At 41.9% G+C, this 12,500-nt stretch overlaps 1 long non-coding RNA gene across 1 annotated transcript in view; it reads right to left on the bottom strand.

Annotated features, from left to right (window-relative positions):
- LOC143301520 (uncharacterized) overlaps positions 1 to 12,060 on the bottom strand; it is a 26,205-nt gene extending 14,145 nt beyond the window's left edge. Inside the window, exon 1 of the long non-coding RNA XR_013057804.1 lies at positions 11,762 to 12,060. This is a non-coding gene — a long non-coding RNA (uncharacterized LOC143301520). The remainder of the gene's footprint in view (positions 1 to 11,761) is intronic.
- Positions 12,061 to 12,500: the final 440 nt, after the last annotated feature.

Below are 12,500 nucleotides of genomic sequence, written 5' to 3'. Positions count from 1 at the left end.
GGCAGAACTGACGCAGAAGTGAAGCTAGAAGCTTTGACCACTCCTTCCTTGAAACTGAAACTCCAGCATTTCGACTATCGCGCCCGTTGACACTGTCTCCTGAAACGGCTACCTAAACGTTGGACTGTAGGTAGGAAACACATGGAAAATACCCACAGCTGAGAGGTAACCTTTCCTTGCGCTGGGGTCCATTCGCACTCATTTTAGCACTGCCTTGTCTTGTGCTCATAATTATTTTGATTTTGATTGAGTTATTTTATTTCATTTCAGTTCCGTGTGTGTGTTTCTGCCCCGGCATATAGGATGCTGTGAGGGTCTGACCAGCAAGTTGGGAATTTGCTAGTCAGGTATATGTCCCACGCCCCTCTCTCCCATGATCTGAAAGCTGATGTAGTGTGGCATGGATCAGCCTTGAAAACTAATTTGTAGGTAATGGAGGAAGAGTTTAGAGGGAGGAGAAACCGACGTGCACACATCATCAGAATATCGCTGAGGTCAGAGTTGATGGAGGTACTATTTGTACCTATCGGTTTTCTTGTCTCTTGCGCTTCCTGTTAGATTGGTGATGCCAACCAGCTCATTTGCATTGATACTTGGCGTTAAAACATCAAATGTCAGTCTTACTAGTCTTGTCGCATGACATCTTTCATTGGGACGTTGAGTTTTCACCTCTTCCGCAAGACTGCGACCCGCATCAAGTATTGAAAGGTGTCCTCTTCACATAGTGAATTGAACTCAAGACCTCATCGCATCGGTTTCAGTTTCAGTTTCAAGGAGGCGTCAGAGCGTGCCAGTGCGGACAGATCCATATACGCTACACCACATCTGCTGAAAAAAACAAGACCTTAAATTGCTGCACGGAGTTCATGCTGTTGTGAAACAACAAGCCGAGTCTCTTCAATGAGAGACAGACAGACAGACATCAGAGAGAAAGAGATGGGGGTTGTGCTTGTATGTACTGTCCTCTTTCTTTGCACGTGACCGCATGCTGAGGGACTCACTGTGTTGAGGGAGATCAGTTCAGTTAGTGTAGTTTATCAAGGAGGCGTCACTGCGTTCGGACAAAATCAATACACGCTACACCACATCTGCTAAGCCAGATGCCTGACCACCTACGCACATAGTCAGGCCTAGAGGAAAAAATATTTTGAAATATAACGTGAAAATAATTATGTTGTTGATGATGATGATGATGACGATGATGATGATAATAATAATTAGAAGGAGAGAGTGTCGACAAACCCTTAGAATCTGAATAACTAAACAGTGTTACCACCGATGAAGGTGTGGGCATCATCATCAGCGATGTCATTCACAACGGACGCATGGCACTGACCGTGAAAATTGACCGCCTCTTCCTGCAGACGTAAAGGGAGACCAATCCTGTATCGCCCTGGCAGCAACGCCCACCACGAGTTAATCCTGATTACCGCTAATAGCAGTCAGTGGGGGCGGTCGGGGGGTTGGGGGTGGGGTGGGGATATCTGTCACGTGGTCAGACAAACACTTTCTGTCCAACAAAACGCGATTGGGTGCGCAGATGAATGACCATTAGTTTCGAGCTGGTGGCATTCGATACTGCCCATATCGCCAATTCATGATGTGGATTTGTTTTTTTCCTCCCTTGTCACCCTGCCCTCCTCTCAATGTTTCTGCCTCATTCTCTCTCTCTCTCTCTCTCTCTCTCTCTCTCTCTCTCTCTCTCCATTCATTTAACCATTTCTTTCAGTCTCTCTCCTTCCATCTCTGAATGTGCGTATATCTATCTATCTATCTATCTATATCTATAACTATAACTATAACTATAACTATATATATATATATATATATAAGTTACGTCATGCATCATGCCAGTCCCATTGTGAACCCCCACCCCTTTGACATGGGCAGAAGGCGTGGTTCAATAAACATTTCATTCTGCTCTCTCTCTGTCTCTGTCTGTCTGTCTGTCTGTCTGTCTGTCTCTCTCTCTCTCTCTCTTGTTTTTAACACACTTTCTCGAGTCTGTCAGTCTCTTTAGAATATGAAATCTAAAGCTCTGCGGATTTTTATCGGTCTCTCTTGGAATACGAAAAGAAAAATCAGGGCCTAAAATGACTTTGTCATTGGTCCAATTATCGCTTATCCAGCAACATCTGATGACGTCTGGCCCGTGGTATTTAGAGTTCAATGATTTAATCTGAGGAATTTTATCAGCAGCACCTCTAGTCCCCGGTGGATTATTATCCCTTGTTAGTAGATCATAAACATCGTGTCGGGTTTTGTTTCGCATTCTGGTATATATATATATATATATATATATATATATATATATATATATATATATATATATATATACATATGTATATGTATGTATGTATGCATGTACCCGCTATCAGCGTTCTTTACGGGTGATAAAGTCGAGCGGTTTGCGCGTTCGACTTTCAGTCTAAAGGTTCCGGGATCGATCCTGGTCTGTAATAGGCCAAACTCCACCCCTGGCTAGTTTATACCCCAGATAATAAAGTAGTCTAGGCTTTAAAAAAAAAAAAACGTATAACACTCTCTCTCTCTCTCTCTCTCTCTCTCTCTCTCTCTCTCTCTCTTCTTGCAAGTACGAGTTCCGCATACGCTGATCGTTGTTTGTTTTGGTTTTTTGTTTGTTTGTTTTTGTTGTTGGGGTTTTTTGTGTTTTTTTTGTTTTGGGTTTTTTTTTGTTTTTTTTTGCTTAAAATCAGAATTAGTTAAGGGGTTACTGGTCTAAAAAAATTGGAAAGGTCTTTTACTTTTTAGTGGAGGCCTCTGTTATTCATACCATCTTTTTCTTTCTTGTTTTTCTCCTGTTCTTCTCCGTTCGTTCGTTCTTTCTTTTTCTTTCCTTACATTTTTACATTGCCTATAAAATCATTTAAGCTTTCTTTATCCTTTCACTCATATTACAGCATGAAGGACTGCTATCAAATAATTCCATGCCCAAAATAAGACATTGAAATACTCAACATTATAACAAACATTAAGAAATCACAAATATATTTCAAAGTACCATTAGTATTTAGATACTTTACGTTTTGCAAATTTGATAAACTTAGTTATAGCTAGCAATGCTTTCCTGCTTCCTTTGAACAAATGAAAAAAAAAACTGTAATCCGATTTTGGAGACAAATGTTTTAGGCACTTGCTTCTTTCGCCCTTTTACTCTTGTTTGCGAAATCTCGACATGCATACCTGAAATTTTGTTAAACAGAGAACAGTATTCCTGAATAATGATAATAATCTACAACTGACATCTGAATCGTATTAACAAATTTTTAAAAAGTCATCTCCCTGTACCTGACAGATATATACTTTTGCTAAAGGCTTCGATGCTATTCTTAACCATATTAACTTTTTTTTTTAATTTGCTCTATGCATTCCTTTATGAATTTTCTCTAGAGCTAACTCACTAATGAATAAAGGGAAAAGAACAGAGCTACACACATCACCTTGTTTTACACCATCAGTACACTTAACGTAACCAGTAAATTGTCTTCCAACCCTCACTCTAGCCTGAACAGTATTGTACATGCTTTTTATACACTGATATCAATTTCCTTTGACACCATTTTTCAACATGATAGGCCAAAGAAGTTTTATTGATAAAGAATCGAACGCCCTCTAGAAATCTCTTAAAGCAACATACAATTTTCTATCATAATGAAAACTGTTTTTGAATGAGTGCAAATTGTGTAAACATAATTATGGTCGACTGCTTAATAATTCTTTTTTTTAATCCGGCCTTGTATTCACCGGTTATTGTTCTAATCTATCCATTACTGAAGTCTCGAATCTAGAATAGAACTAAAAAGCCTACTGTCTATAGTCAATGAAATGCTTCTTTGATTATTTGGATCATTGACTGTGACTTTTTTTTCTTTTTTTTTAAATAAAGGGAGAATAATATATTCTTGCCAGTTGTCAGGGTATTCACCAAATTCAAACTATGGTGCTTAGAGCCTCGCCGGCTACTGAAGCCATCTCAAGGCTATTGCCACATGGGTATTCACCAGCATCAAATAACACATTTAAAGATTTTACCCCCCAAATCAACAACTTCATCGGATGCGTTTTGAAAAAAACATCGCCAAGCTCACCATCAGGTCCTGCTGCCTGACCACATTTCAACCTTGTTATAGAAATCAGCACTGATTTCATAGAAAAAGAGGGGATATAAAATGGCCCAGAGGATACAAACTGGCCAAGGCCAAACTATACCCCAGGTATAAAAGAGCCTGGCCAGTTTATATCCGGGGTATTTTCTGTTCAAGGCAAGGCTATACTGGGGCAAGGCCACTTTATACAGGGGCTTACTCTGGCCAGGGTAAAGTCTGGCATGTTACACCTGTTTGGCGCCATGTGGGATTAGGGTAGAGTTTTTTTTTTCCGGATCAACATAGTTATGTGCGGATCTTTTACTGATCCATGTCCATTTGAATGCGTAAGAACAAATACGCACAATAAAGATCCCGCAATCCGTGTCAGTCTCGGTGGGTTATGGGAACAAGAACATACCCAGAATTCCCTGAAAACAGTACACGTTGTGTGGTAAAATGGTGAAACTGCTCTTAGATACGAGTGCACCTGAGAGCTGCAGCCCACAATCGTAGAAAAGAATATCAAAGTTCTTCACTTTCTCTTCACCGGTCGTTCATGTTGGTATCAGTATCAGTATCAGTAGCTCAAGGAGGCGTCACTGCGTTCGGACAAATCCATATACGCTACACCACATCTGCCAAGCAGATGCCTGACCAGCAGCGTAACCCAACGCGCTTAGTCAGGCCTTGAGAAAAAAAAAATATATATATATAAGCGTACATACATAAATAAATAAATAATAATTATGATGAAAAAAAAGGTAGTAGTAATGAAAATAATGATAAAATAATAATAATAAATAAATAAATAATTAAATAAATAAGACAACAATGATGATAAATAAGCAAATAAATATAAAACATGAAGACACGCATTCACACATACACCCACACATGCATAACAGATATGCCCCCAAAACGCAGTTTCATAGATATGAAAGCACAGTCAAATACATATAAACGTATATGAGCTCCAACACACACACACACACACACACACACACACACACACACACATACACACACACACACACACACACCACAAATTTCCCTGCACCTCCTCTACCCCCTCCTCCACACACTCGGAGTTTCTAGTCTATGTATCGCAGCTTCCACGGCACACACACGCACACACACACACACACTCACACACACAGATGAACACTTACTTGTACAAGCACACACACACACGCCCATATCTCCCACCCCCAACCCCATACACATATATACAAAGATATATATATATAATATATACGTTCCAATATCCTGATGCTCCCACAGTGTAGGCATGCATACACTCACATACCTCATCCTCTATCTCACCTCCTCCCTGCACCCCCACCTCCCCCTCACACACACACACACACACACAACACACACACACACACACACATGCACAGAACTCTCCTGACACTTGTGTACACTTACACTGTCACGCATGCACAAACGCACTCAAAAACACAGACCCACACATACACACAAACACACACATACACACACGCACATAGGCTGCCACTGATTGGCCGCAAGAGGGATGGGAAAAGATCTCTGATGCCAAGAATGTGGCGTCTAGTGTGTTGCTCAGTCTACTGTTTTTGGAAAAGCCCACAGAGACTCTGTTCCGTTTTGAAGAAATTTGCGCAATGTTGGTTTGGAAATGATGCCGATATTTGTTTGATTTGCAAAGCATCGTGCTCTACCTTTCATGTTAGACTTACGGCCACTCCCGCTCTCTGCTTTTATTTCTTTGAGGCGATCGATGGTGTGATGGCCTTGTACCTGTTCTTTTTGATATTCTTTGACTTTTCTGAGGATTTCCGATTTTCCTAGATGTAGGCCGCTCGTTGGTGTTGCGTTACCAGCAAGTCTGTCAGCTCGCTCATTTCCCTTAACTCCTGCATGTCACGGGCAGTATGACCATGTGAGTTTTTTAATCTGAAAGTTGCGCATTGCCTTATGCCACTCTGGGCTTCCCATTCCGTTTTCAATTTTCTGTATGAGGTTCATTGAGTCGGTTAGAATCATGGCATGTTGGTTTCCGGGCGTATGGATGGACGATAGCCACTGGAGGGCATGTGTCACAGCTTCAACTTCCATCGTAAGGCTGGAGGTTGTGACTTTGTAGGCAGCATTCTCTTCCCTTACTGTTTTTCCATTTTGTTTCGCAGTGAATCCCCAACCGGATTGGTCTTTGGTGACTGAGCCATCTGTGTATATGATGATGTCCTCTTCTTTACTGTTTTCTTCTATGAGTAGCTTCACTTCCGCATCACTTTTGCCCTCTGGCCATTCCCGACAATGTCTTCCTAGAGTGGGTGAAATGGCTGTGTTGAATAGATGGTTGAGGTTTTCGGGGTTTTTCTCCCATTCTTTTGTTTCTTTCAGGTCTTGTAGTCGGCATACTAGCTGGCGGCATACTAGCTAGTCGGCGTTCATGTTGGACTTTGAGTCACAGTGCTGACGTAAAAGAGACCCCTGCCCAGTCACTGGAAGCCGCTCTTTGCAGAAAACAGGAATTCGTATCTCCTGTCTGCTGCTTTGGAACGAAGCAGCAAGTCTGATTAGCTTCAGACAGAGCGAAACAGCTGTCGACTGCTCTGTCGCACATGGGAACCTCCCCTTTGAGTGAAATAATTAGACGACAGAGCACTCACTGGAGACCTGTGGCACATGATGCTCCCCAAAACCCCTCCCTCTCCAAACAACCCCTTTCTCTCAAATTGAAATAAAATTGGGACATTTGTTTATTGCATGATTTTGTAGGACGTGGAAGAAAAAATAGGAAAAAAAGATGAAAATGTGTGTGTGTGTGTGTGTGTGTGTGTGTGTGTGTGTGTGTGTGTGTGTGTGTGTGTGTGTGTGTGTGTCTGTGTCTGTGTCTGTGTCCGACTATGACCATTAGAACAGCAGGAGGCAAACGCTGTCCCGACTATCTGGGCTAGAATTTGATTCTAGTGGAGAGTGTCTCTCGATCCTCACTCTCTCGGCCAGGAGAGTTTTAGGACAGTCAACGTTGGGATGGTTCCCAAAGCCAACTAGCCCCCAAGGCTGCAGCACTAACAGCCAATGCAGTCTTGCCTCCTAGTTTGAGAGTCATAGTCCTTCACAAAAGACAAAGTTATAAATGAATTTCCATGGCAATGAAAAGACCATAGATCATACAACTCTCACTTTGATGTTGGCCAGGCTGTAAACTTTTGTCTGTGATATCAGCTGACCGTTGGGTCAAAGCAGGATCATCAGATGTGAGCTATTTCAAGCTTTGTTAAACTTATTTGTATTTTGTATTTGTATTTCTTTTTATCACAACAGATTTCTCTGTGTGAAATTCGGGCTGCTCTCCCCAGAGAGAGCGCGTCGCTACACTACCGCGCCACCCATTTTTTTGGTATTTTTTCCTGCATACAGTTTTATTTGTTTTCCCTATCGAAGTGAATTTTTCTACAGAATTTTGCCAGGGAAATTCCTTTTGTTGCCGTGGGTTCTTTTACGTGCGCTAAGTGCATTCTGCACACGGGACCTCGGTTTATCGTCTCATCCGAACGACTAGCAGCCAGACCACCACTCAAGGTCTAGTGGAGGGGGAGAAAATATCGGCGGTTGACCCGTGATTCGAACCAGGGCGCTCAGATTCTCTTGCTTTCTAGGCGGACACGTTACCTCTAGGCCATCACTCCACATAGCCCAGTTTTCTCCCTCCATCCCCCGCCCCTCTCCCCATCCAGCAGGGATGTAGGCTGAGAACAGAAACCAGAGATAATGTACAGTCTGTGTTCTTCTGTCTGAGAGGCACGACTAAGAATGTAATTGATAAGTGTGTATTCTTTACTTTAGCGTCTTTTCACTATTGGTGATGTTAGACAGGGGGAAAAGGGGGGCGTGGGGGGAGGAGAAGTCAGGAAACTTAAAAAAACAAACAAAAAAAACCTCGGTTTGTAATTTGGGGGAAAAAAAGAAAAAAAAAGAGAAAAAAAAAAACACACACAAAAACAATAATCCTGCGTATGGCTAGTGGTCATTGGCAAGTGTGTGTTTGTGTGTGTGTGTGTGTGTGTGTGTGTGTGTGTGTGTGTGTGTGTGTGTGTGTGTGTGTGATGTTCGACACTTTCTATTCATTCTTGAATTCTTTTAGAATATAGATGATTGTTAATGTCAGTCGAAACGTGAGGCCGCGGCTTCAAACACAGCATCCTCGCAATGATCAAAAAACATCGAAATAAGATAACGGCATTACTTTCATTTTTTAAGCAGTTTGATAATTGTTTGTTTCCTTGTGTAGTACAGTGCAGCTGATCTCCGAACGCCGTTGCCAATACAGATTCGAGGTGGGTTTGGTGGGTAAAGGGTGGAGATTTTTACGATCTCCCAGGTCAACATATGTGCAGACCTGCTAGTGCCTGAACCCCCTTCGTGTGTATACGCAAGCAGAAGATCAAATGCGCACGTTAAAGATCCTGTAATCCATGTCAGCATTCGGTGGGCTATGGAAGCAAGAACATACCCAGCATGCACACACCCCGAAAACGGAGTATGGCTGCCTACATGGCGGGGTAAAAACGGTCATACACGTAAAAGCCCACTCGTGTGCATACGAGTGAACGCAGAAGAAGAAGAAGAAGACGAGGTGGGTTTGGAGTCTGATACAGACTGCGACACAGCCGTAGACAGCCAAGTGTTGATTATCATCAGTCTGTTATCATCAGCCACTTGTCTCCCCTCATCAATCCAGTTCGATTGAAGTATTTTGCTTTGTAGCGTAACCATTTATAATAATGATAATGATGATAATAATAATTATGATGATAATAATGCAGATTAATGGTTTCGCTTCCTGGGCTTGTGTTGTTTGCAGTATGCATAGATGTATGCATATGTATATACATATATATAGATATATATATGTGTGTGTGTGAGTATCTCTCTCTCAAAATATGTATATATATATATATGTGTGTGTGTGTGTGTGTGTGTGTGTGTGTGTGTTTTGTTCTTGTATTTCTTTTTATCACAACAGATTTCTCTGCGTGAAATTCGGGCTGCTTTCCCCAGGGAGAGCGCGTCGCTACATTACAGCGCCACCCTTTTTATGTATTTTCATCCTGCGTGCAGTTTTTTTTTGTTTTTTTTTTTTTTTTTCCTATCGAAGTGAATTTTTCTACAGAACTTTGCCAGGAACAACCCTTTTGTTGCCGTGGGTTCTTTTACGCGTGCTAAGTGCATGCTGCACACAGGACCTCGGTTTATCGTCTCATCCGAATGACTAGCGTCCAGACCACCACTCAAGGTCTAGTGGAGGGGGAGAAAATATCGGCGGCTGAGCCGTGATTCGAACCAGTGCGTTCAAATTCTCTCGCTTCCTAGGCGGACGCGTTACTTCTAGTTCATCACTTCACATATATATAATTCAAGCTCAACGTACCATATTCAAACAAGCGCGCGCATACACAAAGACACAGAAAAAAAAAGAAGAAACAAGCAACAACACCAACACAAAACACACCCAGTACAACTTCCAGAAGCAAATTAATCACTGAAACGGTTAAGCAGAACAAAAGTAGTCAGTTTCCAGAGTCTTTTTTTCAGTGTGCGTGACTGATGGCACCTTCGTTATATGTTTTTTCCACACATATATTACAGTTGATTTATTCAACACACGGCGCCCAATAGCTTTTTCAGAAATCGGTGACAGAATACTGTCTTAACTCTTTCCATACGAACGGTGAAAGAGACGACGTTAACAGCGTTTCACCCCAATTACAATCATCAAAATATTGCAAGAGGAAGGCTCTTATACTGAAGAGGTGAATGTTGACAAAGAATACCACAATTCTTACGACGGAAGCTAAAGGTTGGGTCATTCAGACACCCACTGGACATCCGAGGGGTCTGTGTAGAGGAGAAGAGAGGACTGGCCGTACTGAGTGAGTTAAAAACATGTATGTTCATATAGAACATCAACAATGGCTCCGTCTTTTTCCGTCTCGAAACTTACACATATTAAACTGTTCTGTTTCATCCCAAAGGATTTTTTGTTTGTTTTTTTTTAAAAGTAAGGGCAATGGCATACTCGTACATTTTGCCTCTAGCTATACTTAATAATTATTAAGTTTTTGTTGGTTTTTAGATCTCATGAAAAAAGAGTCGGCCAGGTTTTGCTGAAGGCTATACCTACATGCCGTGTGTTTTTTTCTGTTTTTTTTTCTTTTTGTTGTTGTTGTTGTTGTTGTGTGTGTGTGTGTGTGTGTGTGTGTGTGTGTTTTGGGTTTTTGTTTGTTTGTTTGTTTTTTACTTAATATAAGCAATACGATTGATTTCAGGTATGCTTCCTTGACGGGTTACCCGAGTGGTTAAAGCGCTGGACTTTTAATCTGAGGTCCTTAGTTCGGTTCATGGTTGCGGTGGTGCCTGTTGGGTGAAGAGTGGAGACCATCTTCATGTTTTCAGCTACGTTCAGACCTGCTAGTGCCTTTTGTCCCTTACATGGGCATCCACATACAGTCGATCATATGCATACTATCCTGTAATCCATGTCAAAAGTTCGGTGGGTTATGAAAACACGAACATATAGCAGTACGCACATCCCCGAAAACGGAGAATGGTTGCCTATAGGGCGGGATGTAAAAAAAAAAAATGTCATTCACGTAAAAGTCCACTGGTAGGTACGAGCTGACTTTTAACGCGCAAGTTTTAGTCTTCGAACGCAGAAGAAGACAGAGCATGTTTTCTTTTAGCACTCAGGAAAAACTTATAGAAGGCCAGCGGCTTCGGCATGTTTTCAGTTCAGCAGGTGCTTTGACTGCGACTGTTTTTTGTTGTTGTTGTTGTTGTTGTTCTTTGTTTGTTTGTTTGTTTGTTTGTTTGTTTTTCGTTTGTTTTTCTTTCTAAAATAATGTATTAATGACATTTCTTCACAACACTTAGAAAAAAAGAAGAAAGAAAATTAGAATAAATATATGCGACTGTATTTTACCTAAACTTCTTTTTCCGTACCCTTTTTCCCTTGTCTAGGTTTTGGAGTCGTGATATGACGCAGGTTTTTGTTGTTGTTTGTTTGTTTCTTTTTTTCTGGTTTTTTTTTTTCGCGCCTATATTCTTTGGCGGGGCCGTGGGAGGGGGGCTTTATTTAGACAGGTCTGGCGATGTAAAGTGAATAAACAGGCTGTTGTCAAGTATGTTTAACTTCACGTCTGTGGGTGGGGTGCATAAGCTATGCGCATCAGTCACAACCACAAGGATAGAATGAAGATTTTTTTTTTTTCAAAGCCACTTTACAACTTTCAAGGAATGACACCCCCATTCCCATGTCTGTCTTAGTGATCGTCCGACTTTTTAACTGGGCCAAAATGGTTCTTCAACGTCATAAGAAAACATATTTAGCGCGTTTTTTGTCAGCATTATTCGCAGATACCACACACACACACACACACACACACACACACATGTATATATATATATATATATATATATATATATATATATATATGCGTGTGTGTGTATGTTTACTTACTTAATACCTCCTCATCTGAGTTATCAATATTTAGAGTTTATACTAAAAATTCTTTTAAAATCTCATCATCACTGTAACCATCAACATAATCATAAAAAGAACATCATCGTTAACAATCTAATCATCAAACCGCTATCTTCCTTACCTTCATGTCCGAAAATTGAAAACAGATTTTGGCAAATGTACTTGGGGTAAAAAAAAAAAAAGAAAAAGGACCAGCAGACGGGAGAGAAGATAGCGCTGACAACGATGGACAGGTGGTGGCGAAAGTCGAGCTCTTCGTTGTTCTTGAAAACCAGCCAGCGAACTTTGTTCACACGGTAACACACACAGGTCAAGTCTTCTGTCCGAAGAAGCAAGGCAGCACCCGTGTGTGTATGTGTGTGTGTGTGCCTCTCTGTCTCTCTCTCTCTCTCTAACCTGAAACTGGCGGTCAGTTTCTCTGTCTCTGTGGTGTCTGTGGAAGGTGGTTAGAGGATGAGAGTGTGTGGCACCGATCTTTTATAGGCTTGACTGTTACGTCGGGCACACACAGGCCCGTGGTGGGGGGGGGGGGGGGGGGGGTTGGGCTGGCTGCTCCACTCACGTTACGTGGCAGGGTAGGTTTGTGGACACGACACGACAATCGTGTCTTTGTCTGTGAAAGGTGGTTGTTGGTGGTTGTTGGGGTGGTGGTCGGGGGGATGCTGGGGGGTGGGGGTGTGGGGGTTGTGGGGGGTACTTCTGGGTGGGGTCTCTATCTGTCTCTGTCCCTGTCTCTCTCTCTCTCTCTACACACACACACACACACACACACACACACACACCTGCATGTCTGGTACTGTCTCTATCTCTGTCTGTCTCTCTCCACACACACACACACACACACACACACACACACACAC

This window comes from Babylonia areolata, chromosome 27 (assembly GCF_041734735.1).
Source record: "Babylonia areolata isolate BAREFJ2019XMU chromosome 27, ASM4173473v1, whole genome shotgun sequence".
Classification (NCBI taxonomy): Eukaryota; Metazoa; Mollusca; class Gastropoda; order Neogastropoda; family Buccinidae; genus Babylonia; species Babylonia areolata.
This window is presented reverse-complemented; position numbering and strand designations above follow the sequence as displayed.